The sequence below is a fragment of the Lolium rigidum genome, chromosome 7 (genome assembly GCF_022539505.1).
Source record: "Lolium rigidum isolate FL_2022 chromosome 7, APGP_CSIRO_Lrig_0.1, whole genome shotgun sequence".
In the NCBI taxonomy this organism is placed as follows: domain Eukaryota; kingdom Viridiplantae; phylum Streptophyta; class Magnoliopsida; order Poales; family Poaceae; genus Lolium; species Lolium rigidum.
Genome location: NC_061514.1, coordinates 65,730,755 through 65,744,480, shown reverse-complemented (window position 1 = coordinate 65,744,480; position 13,726 = coordinate 65,730,755).

Below are 13,726 nucleotides of genomic sequence, written 5' to 3'. Positions count from 1 at the left end.
TTCATCAATCTCATCGAGTTCTACTTTTCTTCCAGTCACTTCTTTAGTGAGAAATTCTTTCTCAAGAAAGGTTCCGTTCTTAGCAACAAATATTTTGCCTTCTGATCTGTGATAGAAAGTGTACCCTATAATTTCCTTAGGGTATCCTATGAAGACGCATTTCTCCGCTTTGGGTTCTAGCTTGTCTGGTTGTAACTTTTTTACATAGGCTTCGCAACCCCAAACTTTTAGGAACGACGACTTAGGTTTCTTATTAAACCATAATTCATACGGTGTCGTTTCAATGGATTTTGATAGTGCTCTATTTAAAGTGAATGCGGCTGTCTCTAATGCATAACTCCAAAATGATAACGGCAAATCAGTAAGAGACATCATAGAACGAACCATATCTAAGAGAGTTCGATTTCGACGTTCGGACACACCGTTTCGTTGAGGTGTTCCCGGCGGTGTCAATTGTGAAAGTATTCCGCATTTCTTTAAATGCATGCCAAACTCATAACTCAGATATTCAACTCCGCGATCAGATCGTAGAAATTTAATCTTCTTGTTACGTTGATTTTCTACTTCACTTTGGAATTCCTTAAACTTCTCGAAAGTTTCGGATTTATGTTTCATGAAATAGATATACCCATATCTACTCAGATCATCTGTGAAGGTTAGAACATAACGATAACCACCGCGCGATGCTACACTCATTGGTCCGCACACATCGGTATGTATGATTTCTAATAAGTCAGTAGCTCGCTCCATAATACCAGAGAATGGAGTCTTAGTCATTTTTCCCATTAGACATGCTTCGCATCTATCAAGTGACTCAAAGTCAAGTGATTCAAGTAATCCATCGGTATGGAGTTTCTTCATGCGTTTCACTCCAATATGACCAAGACGACAATGCCACATATAAGTAGAATTATCATTCAATTTAATTCGCTTAGCATCAATGTTATGAATATGTGTATCACTACTATCGAGATCTAACAAAAATAAACCATTCTTTTCAGGTGCTCGACCATAAAAGATATTATTCATAAAAATAGAACAACCATTATTCTCGGACTTGAATGAATAACCGTCTTGCATTAAACAAGATCCGGATATAATGTTCATGCTCAACGCGGTACAAAATAACAATTATTGAGGTTTAAAACTAATCCCGAAGGTAGATGTAGAGGAAGTGTGCCGACAGCGATCACATCGACTTTGGATCCATTTCCAACGCGCATCGTCACTTCATCCTTCAATAGTCTTCGTTTATTCTTTAGTTCCTGTTTCGAGTTACAAATATGAGCAACCGAACCAGGTATCAAATACCCAGGTACTAGTACGAGAACCGGTAAGATAAACATCTATAACATGTATATCGAGATATACCTTCTTTCTTCTTCTTGACAAGGTCGCTCTTCGAATCAGCCAAATACTTGGAGCAATTACGCTTCCAGTGTCCCTTCTCCTTGCGGTAATAGCACTTAGCATCGGGCTTAGGGCCATTCTTAGGTTTCACGGAGGCGTGGCAGCTTTCTTGCCACCCTTCTTGAATTTTCCCTTAGACTTGCCCTGTTTCTTGAAACCGGTGGTCTTGTTGACCGTCAACACTTGGTGCTCTTTCTTGATCTCAATCTCAGCAGATTTCAGCATGGCGAAGAGTTCGAGTAACTCTTTGTTCATGTTCGCATATTGTAGTTCATCATAAAGTTCTTGTAACTAGGTGGCGGTGATTGAAGGACACGATTAATCCCCGATCCGTTAGGAATCACTATTCCCAAGTCACCGAGTTTCTTCGCATGCCCGGTCATGGCGAGCATGTGCTCACTAACGGAGCTGCCTTCTTCCATCATGCAGCTGAAGAAGTGTTTCGATGCTTCATAGCATTCCACGACCGCATGAGTTTCAAAGATAGGTTTCGGCTCATTGACCAACTCATGAGGATCGTGGTGCTCAAAACGTTTTTGAAGATCGGCTTCCAGACTGCACAGGATGGCACACTGAACTTGAGAGTACCGAGTTTTCCGAGTAGCGTAAACATTCTTTACTTCATCGGCTTCGGTTTACGCAGGAGGGTCACCTAGCGGTGCATCAAGCACATATTGCAGGTTTCCACCAGCGAGGAAAATCCTCACATGACGGAACCAGTCGGTGAAGTTGCTACCATTGTTCTTAAGCTTTTCTTTCTCTAGGAACTGGTTAAAATTGATTGGGGACGCCATATCTACAACATATATTTGCAATAGTTTAGACTAATGTTTATGACAAATTGAGTTCAAATTTTAATTCAACAAAATTAAAAATCTAGGTGAACTCCCACTCAAAACAATATCCCTCGCATTGTCTTAGTGATCACATGAACCAAATCCACTACATCAAGTCCGATCATCACGAGACAAGATGTAATTTCAATGGCGAACACTCAAAGTGTTCATCATATCAATCATATGATTCATGCTCTACCTTTCGGTATCACGTGTTCCGAGACCATGTCTGTACATGCTAGGCTCGTCAAGGCCACCTTAGTATCCGCATGTGCAAAGCTGGCTTGCACCCGTTGTATGCACTTGTTGATTCTATCACACCCGATCATCACGAGATGCTTCGAAACGACAAGTCTTGGCAACGGTGCTACTAAGGATGAACACTTTATTATCTTGATATTTTAGTGAGATGGATCATCTTATAATGCTACCGTCGCGATCTAAGCAAAATAAGATGCATAAAAGGATTAACATCACATGCAGTTCATATGTGATATGATATGGCCCCTTTGTCTTTGCTCCTTTGATCTTCATCTCCAAAGCACGAACATGATCTCCATCATCAATGGGCATGATCTCCATCATCGTCGGCGTAGCGTCAAGGTCAATGGCGCCGTCTTCATGATTGTTCTCTCATGTAGCAACTATTACAACTTCTTTGAAATACTACTCAACATGAAATTTAAAGACAACCATAAGGCTCCTGCCGGTTGCCACAATACAATAATGATCATCTCATACATATTCATCATCACATTATGGCCATATCACATCACCAAACCCTGCAAAAACAAGTTAGACATCTCTAATTTGGTTTGCATATTTTACGTGGTTCAGGGTTTTCGAGTAAGATCTAATCTACCTACGAACATGAACCACAACGGTGATACTAGTGTTGTTAATAGAAGAGTAAATTGAATCTTCACTATAGTAGGAGAGACAGACACCCGCAAAGCCACTTATGCAATACAAGTTGCATGTCGAGTATGGAGCAAATCTCATGAACGCGGTCATGTAAAGTTAGCCCGAGCCGCTTCATCCCACTATGCCACAAAGATGCAAGGTACTCAAACTAAAGACAACATAAGCATCAACGCCCACAAACCATTGTGTTCTACTCGTGCAACCATCTATGCATAGACACGGCTCTGATACCACTGAAGGGATACGTTGCATAGGAAATAAAAAATTTCCTACCGCGAGAACGCAAACCAAGCCAAGATGCAATCTAGAAGATGGGAGCAACGAGGAGATGATCGAGACTCACCCTTGAAGATTTCCAAAGCCTACAAGATGAGGCTCTTGTTGCTGCAGTAGACGATCACTTGCCGCTTTCAAAAGCGCGTAGAAGATCTTGACGGTGCCACAATCGGGCAGCACCTCCGTACTCGGTCACACGTTCGGTGTTGATGAAGACGACGTCCTTCTCCCCGTTCAAGCGGGCAGCGGAAGTAGTAGCTCCTCCTTGACTCCGGCAGCACGACGGCGTGGTGGCGGTGGCGATGGAGAATTCCGGCGGAGCTTCGCTAAGCGTGCGGGAGAGGTGGAGGAGAGAGGGGGTGTCTAGGGTTTGGGAGAGGGGGTGGCCGGGCTCAAGGGGTGCGGCCAGCTTGGTGTCTTGTGGTGGCCGACCCCCTCCCCTATGCCCCTCATTATATAGGTGGAACCCCAAGTGTTGGACTACAAGTCTTCGAATAAGACCCCAACACAAGAACCTTCCATGTAGTAGGGAAACCTACCCAAGGTGGGACTCCCACCCAAGTGGGATTCCCACCCTTCCATGAAGGGGGTGGCCGGCCCCCTTGGTGGAGTCCACCTTGGACTCCCCCTCTAGGGTTGGCCGGCCATGGGGAGGTGGAGTCTCTCCGGGACTCTTCCTTCCTTAGTGATTTCTTCCGGACTTTTCTAGAACCTTCTAGAACCTTCCATAAATGCACCTAGGATCATTTCCAAACTTGGAATATGACTTCCTATATATGAATCTTATTCTCCGGACCATTCCGGAACTCCTCGTGATGTCCGGGATCCCATCCGAGACTTCGAACAATACTTTGAACTCCATTCCATATTCAAGTTCTACTATTACAACATCAAACCTTAAGTGTGTCACCCTACGGTTCGTGAACTATGTGGACATGGGTGAGAACTCTCTCCGACCAATAACCAATAGCGGGATCTGGAGATCCATAATGGCTCCCACACATTCAACGATGACTTAGTGATCGAATGAACCATTCACATACGATACCAATTCCCTTTGTCACGCGATATTTTACTTGTCCGAGGTTTGATCATCGGTATCACTCTATACCTTGTTCAACCTCGTCTCCTGACAAGTACTCTTTACTTGTACCGTGGTATGTGGTCTCTTATGAACTTATTCATATGCTTGCAAGACATTAGACGACATTCCACCGAGAGGGCCCGAGTATATCTATCCAGTCATCGGGATGGACAAATCCCATTGTTGATCCATATGCCTCAACTCATACTTTCCGGATACTTAATCCTACCTTTATAACCACCCATTTACGCAGTGGCGTTTGATGTAATCAAAGTACCTTTCCGATATAAGTGATTTACATGATCTCATGGTCGAAAGGACTAGGTAACTATGTATCGAAAGCTTATAGCAAATAACTTAATGACGTGATCTTATGCTACGCTTAATTGGGTGTGTCCATTACATCATTCATATAATGATATAACCTTGTTATTAATAACATCCAATGTTCATGATTATGAAACTAATCATCTATTAATCAACAAGCTAGTTAAGAGGCTTACTAGGGACTCATTGTTGTTTACATAACACACATGTATCAATGTTTCGGTTAATACAATTATAGCATGGTATATAAACATTTATCATAAACATAAAGATATATAATAACCACTTTTATTATTGCCTCTTGGGCATATCTCCAACATCAACCGGCCGGCCCGGCGTGCCGACCGGTCGGCCGGGCGCCAACCGGGTGACCTACTGGAAGATGCAAAAATGACCCCGCTCGGAGTCCGGCCTGCCGCCCGGTTTGGACCGGCGAGTCTGGTCCCTGGCCCGGTCTGACCGGGTCCTGAACCGGACGGCCCGGTCCCTGGCCCGGTTGACCGGCTTCCTCGACGGTTGACTCAGCCCAACTTTTCCCCAACAGTTATATTTGCTCTTGGGCTATTGATGTCTACGTTCCCCCTCCTTTCCTGTAGACAGTGTTGGGCCTCCAAGAGCAGAGGTTTGTAGAACAGCAGCAAGTTTCCCTTAAGTGGATACCCAAGGTTTATCGAACTCAGGGAGGAAGAGGTCAAAGATATCCCTCTCATGCAACCCTGCAACCACAAAGCAAGAAGTCTCTTGTGTCCCCAACACACCTAATAGGTGCACTAGTTCGGCGAAGAGATAGTGAAATACAGGTGGTATAAATAAGTATGAGCGAGTAGCAACGGTGCCGAGAAAAGTGCTTGGCGTGTAGTTGATGGTGGTGGTATTGCAGCAGTAGTAACACGAGTAGTACGATGAAACAAGCGTAGTAACTCGGCGGTATTTAGGAACAAGGCCTAGGGATTACACTTTCACTAGTGGACACTCTCAACATTGATCACATAACGAGAATAGATAAATGCATACTCTACACTTTTGTTGGATGATGAACACATTGCGTAGGATTACACGAACCCTCAATGCCGGAGTTAACAAGCTCCACAATAATGCTCATGTTTAAGTAACCTTTAGTGTAAGATAGATCAACGCTACTAAACCAAGTACTAGCATAGCATGCACACTCTGTCACCTTCATGCATATGTAGGAGGAATAGATCACATCAATATTATCATAGCAATAGTTAACTCCATAATCTACAAGAGATCATGATCATAGCACAAACCAAGTACTAACACGGTGCACGCATCGTCACCTTTGCACACATGCGGGAGGAATAAACTACTTTAATAACAAATCACTAGAGTAGCACATGGATAAATTGTGATACAACATGCTGCAATCTTAAAGAGATATAAATAAGCACCTCACTATGCCATTCAATGAGTAAGTATTCTGTGAAATCTAGCCTAAGAGACCCACACGGTGCACACACTGTCACCTTTACACACGTGGGACGAGGAGTCTCCGGAGATCACATAAGTAAAACCCACTTGACTAGCATAATGACATCTAGATTACAAGCATCATCATATGAATCTCAATCATGTAAGGCAGCTCATGAGATTATTGTATTGACACACATAGGAGAGAGATGAACCACATAGCTACCGGTACGGCCCCGAGCCTCGATGGAGAACTACTCCCTCCTCATGGGAGCAGCGAGCGGTGATGAAGATGGCGGTGGAGATGGCAGCGGTGTCGATGGAGAAGCCTTCGGGGGCACTTCCCCGCTCCGGCAGGGTGCCGGAACGGAGATCCTGTCCCCCGGATCTTGGCTTCGCGATGGCGGCGGCTCCGGCGGGTTTCGTGGGTTTCGTCAATTGGTATCGGGTTTTCTGATCCAGGGGCTTTATATAGGCGAAGAGGCGGCGCGGAGGGCTGACGGGGGGCCACACCATAGGGCGGCGCGGCCCCCCTGCGGCCGCGCCAGCCTAGGGTTTGGTGGCCCTGTGGCCCCCTCCGGTCCTTCCCGGGTGTTCCGGATGCTTCCGATGAAAATAGGAACTTTGGCGTTGATTTCGTCCGATTCCGAGAATATTTCGTTACTAGGATTTCTGAAACCAAAAACAGCGAAAACGAGAACCGGCACTTCGGCATCTTGTTAATAGGTTAGTTCCGGAAAATGCACGAATATGACATAAAGTGTGCATAAAACATGTAGATAACATCAATAATGTGGCATGGAACACAAGAAATTATCGATACGTTGGAGACGTATCAGCATCCCCAAGCTTAGTTCTCGCTCGTCCCGAGCGAGGTAAAACGATAACAAAGATAATTTCCGGAGTGACATGCCATCATAATCTTGATCATACTATTTGTAAAGCATATGTAGTGAGTGCAGCGATCAAAACAATGTTTATGACATGAGTAAACAAGTGAATCATAAAGCAAAGACTTTTCATGAATAGCACTTCAAGACAAGCATCAATAAGTCTTGCATAAGAGTTAACTCATAAAGCAATAATTCAAAGTAAAGGCATTGAAGCAACACAAAGGAAGATGAAGTTTCAGCGGTTGCTTTCAACTTATAACATGTATATCTCATGGATAATTGTCAATGCAAAGCAATATAACAAATGCAATATGCAAATATGTAAGAATCAATGCACAGTTCACACAAGTGTTTGCTTCTTGAGATGGAGAGAAATAGGTGAAGCTGACTCAACAATGAAAGTAAAAGAATGGTCCTTCAAAGAGGAAAGCATCGATTGCTATATTTGTGCTAGAGCTTTGATTTTGAAAACATATAGAGAGCATAAAAGTAAAGTTTTGAGAGGTGTATGTTGTTGTCAACGAATGGTAGCGGGTACTCTAACCCCCTTGCCAGACAAACCTTCAAAGAGCGGCTCCCATTTTATTTTATTTTTGGGTGGCACTCCTTCCAACCTTTCTTTCACAAACCATGGCTAACCGAATCCTCGGGTGCTCGCCAACAATCTCATACCATGAAGGAGTGCCCTTTTATTTTAGTTTTATTATGATGACACTCCTCCCAACCTTTGCTTACACAAGCCATGGCTAACCGAATCCTTCGGGTGCCGTCCAACAATCACATACCATGGAGGAGTGTCTATTTTTGTTAATTAATTTGGGACTCGGGAATCCCATTGCCGACTCTTTTTGCAAAATTATTGGATAAGCGGATGAAGCCACTAGTCCATTGGTGAAAGTTGCCCAACAAGATTGAAAGATAAACACCACATACTTCCTCATGAGCTATAAAACATTGACACAAATAAGAGGTAATAAATTTTGAATTGTTTAAAGGTAGCACTCAAGCAATTTACTTTGGAATGGCGGAGAAATACCATGTAGTAGGTAGGTATGGTGGACACAAATGGCATAGTGTTGGCTTAAGTATTTGGATGCATGAGAAGTATTCCCTCTCGATACAAGGTTTAGGCTAGCAAGGCTTATTTGAAACAAACACAAGGATGAACCGGTACAGCAAAACTCACATAAAAGACATATTACAAGTATTATAAGACTATACATCGTCTTCCTTGTTGTTCAAACACCTTACTAGAAATTATCTAGACCTTAGAGAGACCAATTATGCAAACCAAATTTTAGCATGCTCTATGTATTTCTTCATTAATAGGTGCAAAGTATATGATGCAAGAGCTTAAACATGAGCACAACAATTGCCAAGTATCACATTACCCAAAACATTTATAGCAATTACTACATGTATCATTTTCCAATTCCAACCATATAACAATTTAACGAAGAGGAAACTTCGCCATGAATATTATGAGCTAAGAACACATGTGTTCATTTGAACCAGCGGAGCGTGTCTCTCTCCAACACAAGCATGATGTAATCCAATTTATTCAAACACAAACAAAAACAAAAGCAAACAAACGAGACGCTCCAAGAAAAAGCACATAAGATGTGGCCGAATAAAAATGTAGTTTCAGGGGAGGAACCTGATAATTTGTTGATGAAGAAGGGGATGCCTTGGGCATCCCCAAGCTTAGACGCTTGAGTCTTCTTGATATATGCAGGGGTGAACCACCGGGTGCATCCCCAAGCTTAGAGCTTTCACTCTCCTTGATCATAGTATATCATCCTCCTCTCTTGACCCTTGAAAACTTCCTCCACACCAAACTCGAAACAACTCATTAGAGGGTTAGTGCACAATATAAATTGACATATTCAGAGGTGACACAATCATTCTTAACACTTCTGGACATTGCATAATGCTACTGGACATTAATGGATCAAAGAAATTCACCCAACGTAGCGAAAGAGGCAATACGAAATAAAAGGCAGAATCTGTCAAAACAGAACAGTTCGTATTGACGAATTTTAAAATGGCACCAGACTTGCTCAAATGAAAATGCTCAAATTGAATGAAAGTTGCGTACATATCTGAGGATCATGCACGTAAATTGGCATAATTTTCTGAGCTTCCTGCAGGGCAGTGGGCTCAGATTCGTGACAGCAAAGAAATCTGGAACTGCGCAGTAATCCAAATCTAGTACTTACTTTTCTATCAACGGCTTAACTTGGCACAACAAAACACAAAACTAAGATAAGGAGAGGTTGCTACAGTAGTAAACAACTTCCAAGACACAAAATAAAAATAAAGTACTGTAGCAAAATAACACATGGGTTATCTCCCAAGAAGTTCTTTCTTTATAGCCATTAAGATGGGCTCAGCGAGTTTTAATGATGCACTCGCAAGAAATAGTATTTGAAGCAAAAGAGAGCATCAAGAGGCAAATTCAAAACACATTTAAGTCTAACATGCTTCCTATGCATAGGAATCTTGTAAATAAACAAGTTCATGAAGAGCAAAGTAACAAGCATAGGAAGATAAAACAAGTGTAGCATCAAAAATTTCAGCACATAGAGAGGTGTTTTAGTAACATGAAAATTTCTACAACCATATTTTCCTCTCTCATAATAACTTTCAGTAGCATCATGAGCAAACTCAACAATATAACTATCACATAAAGCATTCTTATCATGAGTCTCATGCATAAAATTATTACTCTCCACATAAGCATAGTCAAATTTATTAGTTGTAGTGGGAGCAAATTCAACAAAGTAGCTATCATTATTATTCTCATCAAATGTAGGAGGCATAGTATAATCACAACAAAATTTACTCTCAGCAGTAAGTGGCACCAAAAGACCACTATCATTATCATCATCAGAAATAGGAGGCAAAGTATCATCAAAGAAAATTTTCTCCTCAATGCTTGGGGGACTAAAAATATCATGAAAACCAGCTTCCCCAAGCTTAGAACTTTCTATATCATTAGCAACATTGGTGTTCAAAGCGTTCATACTAATATTACTACCAGCATGCAAATAAGATTTCATAGGTTTTTTAATTTTCGCATCGAACAATCCATGTTTTAAATCAGGAAATAGAATAAGAAGCTCACTCTTGTACATTATGCCAAACTAGTGTAAACAAGAAACAAAAAGATGCAATTGCGGGATCTAAAGGAAATAGCTTCGAGCACACACACGACGGCGCCGAGAAAAATACTTTTCACTGAGACCGTAGTATGAGAGCCTTTTACCTTTCCTCCCCGGCAACGGCGCCGAGAAAAGTGCTTGATGTCTACGTTCCCCCTCCTTTCCTGTAGACAGTGTTGGGCCTCCAAGAGCGAGAGGTTTGTAGAACAGCGAGCAAGTTTCCCTTAAGTGGATACCCAAGGTTTATCGAACTCGGGGAGGAAGAGGTCAAAGATATCCCTCTCATGCAACCACTGCAACCACAAAGCAAGAAGTCTCTTGTGTCCCCAACACACCTAATAGGTGCACTAGTTCGGCGAAGAGATAGTGAAATACAGGTGGTATAAATAAGTATGAGCGGTAGCAACGGTGCCGGAAAAGTGCTTGGCGTGTAGTTGATGGTGGTGGTATTGCGGCGAGTAGTAACACGATAGTACGATAAACAAGCAGTAGTAACTCGGCAGGTATTTAGGAACAAGGCCTAGGGATTACACTTTCACTAGTGGACACTCTCAACATTGATCACATAACGGAATAGATAAATGCATACTCTACACTTTTGTTGGATGATGAACACATTGCGTAGGATTACACGAACCCTCAATGCCGGAGTTAACAAGCTCCACAATAATGCTCATGTTTAAGTAACCTTTAGTGTAAGATAGATCAACGCTACTAAACCAAGTACTAGCATAGCATGCACACTGTCACCTTCATGCATATGTAGGAGGAATAGATCACATCAATATTATCATAGCAATAGTTAACTCCATAATCTACAAGAGATCATGATCATAGCACAAACCAAGTACTAACACGGTGCACGCACTGTCACCTTTGCACACATGCGGGAGGAATAAACTACTTTAATAACAAATCACTAGAGTAGCACATGGATAAATTGTGATACAACATGCTGCAATCTTAAAGAGATATAAATAAGCACCTCACTATGCCATTCAATGAGTAAGTATTCTGTGAAATCTAGCCTAAGAGACCCACACGGTGCACACACTGTCACCTTTACACACGTGGGACGAGGAGTCTCCGGAGATCACATAAGTAAAACCCACTTGACTAGCATAATGACATCTAGATTACAAGCATCATCATATGAATCTCAATCATGTAAGGCAGCTCATGAGATTATTGTATTGACACACATAGGAGAGAGATGAACCACATAGCTACCGGTACAGCCCCAGAGCCTCGATGGAGAACTACTCCTCCTCATGGGAGCGAGCAGCGGTGATGAAGATGGCGGTGGAGATGGCAGCGGTGTCGATGGAGAAGCCTTCCGGGGCACTTCCCCGCTCCGGCGGGGTGCCGGAGCAGAGATCCTGTCCCCGGATCTTGGCTTCGCGATGGCGGCGGCTGCGGCGGGTTTACGTGGGTTTCGTCAATTGGTATCGGGTTTTCGATCCGGGGGCTTTATATAGGCGAAGAGGCGGCGCGGGAGGGCTGACGGGGGGCCACACCATAGGGCGGCGCGGGCCCCCTCCGGCCGCGCCGACCCTAGGGTTTGGTGGCCCTGTGGCCCCCTCCGGTCCTTCCCGGGTGTTACGGATGCTTCCGATGAAAATAGGAACTTTGGCGTTGATTTCGTCCGATTCCGAGAATATTTCGTTACTAGGATTTACGAAACCAAAAACAGCGGAAAACGAGAGCTGGCACTTCGGCATCTTGTTAATAGGTTAGTTCCAGAAAATGCACGAATATGACATAAAGTGTGCATAAAACATGTAGATAACATCAATAATGTGGCATGGAACACAAGAAATTATCGATACGTTGGAGACGTATCAGCTATAAATAGCCCTTCTTCCACCTTGGGCTGAGTTAGTTCTTCCCCTTTCTTCACCTCCATTGTTGCTCTTGGAAGAACTTGCTCTCCCCTTTGATTCCTCCCATAATTCTTGCTAATTCTTGAGGGATCTAAGAGAGGAGATCTAGATCTACACTTCCACCAATCCATTTCTTCTCTAAGTGAGGGGAACTCTTGGGATCTAGATCTTGGAGTCTTTTGTTGACTTTCCCCATTGTTCTTCCTCTCCAATCTCATCTTAGCATTTGTTGCTTGGGTGGGATTTGAGAGTGAAGGACTTGAACACCTCTAGTGTTCTTGCTTTGCATCATTGCATAGTGTTGAGCTCTCCACCACGATTAGTTTGAGTGAGAGACCGTGAGCTTGTTACTCTTGGAGGGAGACCTCCTAGTTGGCTTGGCGGTTGGTGCTCCGGTGATCTCTTCAAGAAGATTGTGAAGAGGCCCGGGCTTCTCCTTCGTGGAGCTTGTGAAGTGGTTGTGGAGCTTGCCATCTCCGGAGTAGAGGAAAAGCTAACCATAAGGAAAGGGCCATTATCCTTCGTGGGTGTGGTTCAGAGAATAGGGTGAGCCTTCGTGGCGCGGGGAATCCTTCGTGGGACCTCCACTCTTCCAAACGTGACGTACCTTCTTGCAAAGGAAGGGAACACGGGAATACATCCTCGTCTCCGCGTGCCTCGGTTATTTCTATACCCGAGCTCTCTTTCCTTGTGATAGCCATCATGCTTGAAGTACATATATCTTGCTATCACTTGTGCTACATATATCTTGTGCCTATCTTGCTTAGCTCTAGTTGCTATTGTTACACTTAGTTGAGCTTAGCATATTTAGGGTTTGTGCTTGTAAACTAAACAATAGTTTAATTCCGCATTCTTACAAGACAAATCCGCAAGAGTTTGTAATTGCCTATTCACCCCCCTCTAGGCGACATCTTGATCTTTCACGGACTTTATTTAGTAATCGCCCTAGACAACTCATGTATCTATACCATGGTGGCCGGAGCGATGTCAGAGACGTGGCCGAGCGGCAGCCCAAGGAGGCACATGACACGACATCGGTAGATGAACCGATTAAGACAAATGAGGGCCCCTATACAACCAAGAGCTCACTAGGAGCGAGTTGGTTGCGTCGGGGATTGCGAAGGAGGTCATAATCAACGTCTTTGATGCCCGCGGGTGTCGGAGACAACGTGCTCAATTAGGGCGATTGGGCTCTTCCCGGATGGCTTAGCTTGGTGGAAAGGATGCGGTACTAGGGAAGCTTCAGAGCGACTCATCGAAGCTCTGGGTAGAGTGTACAGGCGAAGCTAAGCGGTGGCTGGAGCTCGCAACAACAACCATCTACCAGAGACGAGGAAGACGAGCGCGACACCGTTGCTGCCAACACACATGTGTCCTAGCTGTCGTCCTCGCGCGCACCTCGTCGGAGGTTGTGACTAGGATGTCGATGTGTGCAACAAAGGAGGAAGAAGAAGCACTAGACCATGGATCTACTTGTGAGCGAGAGGGAGTAGAAATA